The following is a 4,464-nucleotide window of genomic DNA, read 5'->3' on the forward strand; positions in this document are numbered from 1 at the left end:
TGCTAAATGCCAGCACTTGCATTGTGATCCCCTGCCTCAATAATGATGGTAGCTTATTAAAGAGTAGCCCTTGACAGTTTGCAAAGGTGTGCATTGGGGGGGGGGGGGGTGTTATATTCTTTATCTCATCCTTAAAAAGTCTAATTTTTTAAAATTCTTTTGGCTTTTTTTTTTGCCCACGCCGCGAGGCTTCAGGAATTGAACCCGGGCCCTCAACAGTGAAAGCGCCAAGTCCTAATCACTGGACTTCCAGGGAATTCCCAAAAAGTCTAATTTTTATTACTAATAATGACTTACATGTCTAGAGCGCTGGCTGTGTTTATAAGCATTATATAATAGTGGGTCCTCAGTAAGTGCTGAATGAATGAGCACATGAGTGAGTGAGTGAATGGATGAATGCTCTCAAAGCGGGAGCAGAGAAGAAACAGGGAGAACTCTCTTATAAGGCTAGAAGCCGCCCCTAAAGCAAAGGCAGCCGTGAGTCTCCCTGTTCCCTTGGGGACAGGCAGGGCAGGCCCACGATTCTGCCTGGAATCATGCTGGTGGGCAGCCAGGGCCTGGCAAGGGGCCCTGCGCTTGGCGAGAGGTCCTGGCAGAACCCCTTCCTGCTGTGGCTTCTGAAAAACTAGAGGTAAAAAGGGAGAGTTGGTGCCACCTGGAGGGCAAGAGTGGGCACCTCAGAGGAAGGCTGGGGAAATTCTTAGCACAAAACAGTTTTTTTTTAGTTTGGGGTGGGGTGTGGTGTCTGTGTGGTGGTAGTGGTGGTGAGAAGGTACCACTAAAATAATCTCTGCCTTTTTAAATTAAATGTTTATTAAGGTAATTGTAAATTCAGCTGCAGTTGTGAGAAATAATGCAGAAAGATCTTTCATACCCTTTGTCCAGTTTCCCCCAATGGTAATATCTTGCAAAACTACAGTACATAGATCAATGGAATAGAATTGAGAGTCCAGAAATAAATTCACACATTTATGGTTAATTGCCCTTGAAAAAAGTGCCAATACAATTCAATTGGGAGAAAGAACAGTCTTTTCAACAAACGTTGTTGGGACAACTGGATGGCCACATGGCGAAAGAATGACATTGGACCGAACCTCACACCTTATACACAAACTAACTCGAAATGGGCCAAAGACCTAAATGTAAGAGGTAAAACTATAAAACTCTTAGAAGAAAACATAGGGATAAATCTTCATGACCTTGGATCAAGCAATGATTTCTTACATATGACACCAAAAACATAAGCAACAACAACAACAAAAATGAATAAATTGCACCTCATCACAGTAAAAAACTTTTGTGCTTCAAAGTACACCATAAAGAAAGTGAAAAGACAACCCATGGAATGAGACAGAGTATTTGCAAATCATATACCTGATAAGGGCCTAGTATTCAGATTATATAAAGAACTCATAACTGTATGACAAAAAGATAAATAACAATTTTAAAATGGGCAACGGATTTGAATAGACATTTCTTCAAAAAATACAGATGGCCAAAAGCACCTGAAAAGATGCTCAACATCGGGGCTTCCCTGGTGGGGTGGCACAGTGGTTGAGAATCCACCTGCCAGTGCAGGGGACACGGGTTCGAGCCCTGGTCCGGGAAGATCCCACATACCGCAGAGCAACTAAGCCCATGCGCCAAAACCACTGAGGCTGCGCTCTAGAGCCCGTGAGCCACAACTGCTGAAGCCCACGTGCCATAACTACTGAAGCTCATGCACCTAGAGCCCGTGCTCTGCAACAAGAGAAGCCACTGCAATGAGAAGCCCGCGCACCGCAACGAAGAGTAGCCCCCGCTCGCTGCAACCAGAGAAAGCCCACACACAGCAATGAAGACCCAACACAGCCAAAAATAAATAAATAAATTAATTAATTAATTTAAAAAAAGATACTCAACATCATTAGCCATCAGGAAAATGCAAATCAAAACCACAACGAGATACCACTTCACTCCCACTGGAATGGCTATAATCAAAAAGTCAATAAATGTTACTGAAGATGTGGAGAAACTGGAAACTTTAATACACTGCTAGTGGGAAAATAAAGTGGGGCAGATGCTTTGGAAACCAGGCAGTTTTGCAAAAAGTTAAACAGAGTTATCATATGACCAGCGTTTCTACTCTTATATGCTCAAGAGAAATGAAAACATGTGTCACACAAAAGCTTGTACACAAGTATTCACAGCAGCATTATTCACAAGAGTCAAAAAGTGGAAACAGCCCAAGTGTCCATTAACTGATGAATATTAAATAAACAAAATGTGTGTATGTATATATATATATATATATATATATATATATTCATAAATGCAATAGAATTCAGCAATAAAAAAGAATGAAATACTGATTGATGCTGTGACATGAACCTTGAAAATACTATGCTAAGTGAAAGAAGCAGACACACAAAAGGCCACATTGTATGACTCTATTTACATGAAATACCCAGAACAGGCAAATCCACAGAGACAGAAAGTAGATCAATGGCTGGGGCGGGGAGTGAGGGATGGTGAATGACTAGTAATGGAGACAGATTTCTTTGGGGTGGTGAGAATGTTCTGGAAGTAGTGGTGATGCACGCTCAACTGTTTGAATATACTAAGAACCACTGAAGTGTACACTTATAAAAAGGTGAATTTCAAGGTATGTAGATTATATCTCAGTTTTTCAAAACGAGTAAAGTTAATAAAAAAAACAATACCACAGGCAGGATATTGATATTGGTACAACCTACTAATCTTATTCAGATTCCCTAATTTATCCTGTACTTTCAGTATCCTGTGTTTCTACAAAGGACTCAGCAATTATGGTGAAGAACGTATATTACAGGGACTTCCCTGGTGGTCCAGTGGGTAAGACTCCACACTCCCAGGGCAGGGGGCCCCGGTTCCAAAATAAATAAATAATAACTAAAATTTTTTTAAAATAAGGAATGAAGTACTGATACATGCTGTAATATGGATGAACCTTGCAAATATTTTTTTAAAAAGAATGTATATTACAGTTAAAAAATAATAAAAACCCTACAATTACGTATTAGCTTATACAGAAAGCTGGACTCACAACCCACAATTCTCATTATAAAAAGGAGGTATTATAAAAATTGCCCTTGGTATATAGTTCTATAGAATTAATATCATAATATAAAAGGATGTTTATCTCAACACACTTTACCTGTACTTCACGGTCTTAACACAACAACGCAAATCTCTGGGGTTCTTTTCTGGTTTTTAACCATGAGGCATACTTATTTCACCTTAATTACGAACACTTTTACACCCTGCTTTTCCCTTTTAACGTCTCATTTTGCTTAAGAAGTTTGGATACTGCCTCCCAAGTCCTCAGAAATATCCCTTTACAAGGGTGTGGAATATTTCATCCGATGGATGCACCACAATTCCCTTAATCATCCCCTTACTGCTGGGCATTTAGGGTGTTTCCAGTTATCTTGCTGCAAACTGCTGCAGTGAGCAACTTGATTTTCTTCCTTTGGATTATTTCCCCCGGATAAGGAAGGGGTGGGGTTACTGATTAAAGATTTTGCACATCTTTCTGGCTCTTGACAATTTCACGTTGGCGCAAGACCCCCGCCCACCCTCCCCCGCGGCCCCGGGCCCCAGCTTCTGCAAAGCCGGGCTGCAGAGGCGGGCCCCTGCGCATCCGGGGTCCCCGCGCGTTGCGGTCCACGCCCCCCGCACCTTGGGCACCGCCCGCGCCCCGGCTCACCTGGACTCCTCCCCTCGGGCCAGGGGACTCCGTCTCGGTGTCGCGCAAGTCCTCACCTTGGCCTCGGGGTGTCTTCCCAGGTCGGTGGAGGTAACCCTGGGCGACGTCTGTCTCTCCTTCGCGTCCTTTCCCGCCCCCAGCGCCAGGCGGCGCATCCAGTAGGTGCTCGATAAATACCCACAGATTTAAAGAGCAAGTTGACGTTGCCGCGCCCACCTTTCACTCTAGTCAGATCCCTGGAAGTTAACCAAGTACCAAGCAGTTCGCACCGGGAGCGGATGTGAGGGGGGTGGGCAGAGGTGAACTGTAGGAGCCCATTCATGCAACAATTGCCTGAGCACCTACTGTATGCCAACATCATCCACCGCAGGGAATAAAAGACAGTCAAAGCGGTAAAGTTAAGAATGTACGTAGTGTGTCAGACGGCGATTCGAGGTAGGCAGAGAAATCCGGCAGGGGAGGGGCTGAAGTGAGGCGAGGCTGGCGGGCCTCCCGGAGGCGGTGACCAGAAGAGGTAGCACCTCGGAGGTGGGCGGCTGCTCGGGCCAGCGTGCTAGGGCCTCGCCTCCGAAAGCACGTTTAAACTCCCGCCACAGGCAGTGAGGCGGGAACGAATGTACCGAGATGAGGGCGTAAGGCCCCGAATTAAGCCCCGGCCCCTCCCGGCAGGGACGGGGTTAATGCCTGACGGGGCGAAGCGTCCCGGGTGTGCGCATGCGCGGAGCGTGGAGTGCGCC

The 4,464-nt window shown here is 45.1% G+C and overlaps 1 protein-coding gene across 1 annotated transcript in view; it reads right to left on the minus strand.

The window, feature by feature from the left end:
* Nucleotides 1-4,376, minus strand: part of CNBP (CCHC-type zinc finger nucleic acid binding protein) — a 55,805-nt gene extending 51,429 nt beyond the window's left edge. The window contains exon 1 of the mRNA XM_082414039.1: nt 3,728-4,376. The gene's annotated coding sequence lies outside the window, so the exon portion shown is untranslated. The remainder of the gene's footprint in view (nt 1-3,727) is intronic.
* Between the last annotated feature and the right edge of the window lie 88 nt (nt 4,377-4,464).

This window comes from Balaenoptera physalus (genome assembly GCF_965194825.1).
Source record: "Balaenoptera physalus genome assembly, chromosome: 11".
In the NCBI taxonomy this organism is placed as follows: Eukaryota; Metazoa; Chordata; class Mammalia; order Artiodactyla; family Balaenopteridae; genus Balaenoptera; species Balaenoptera physalus.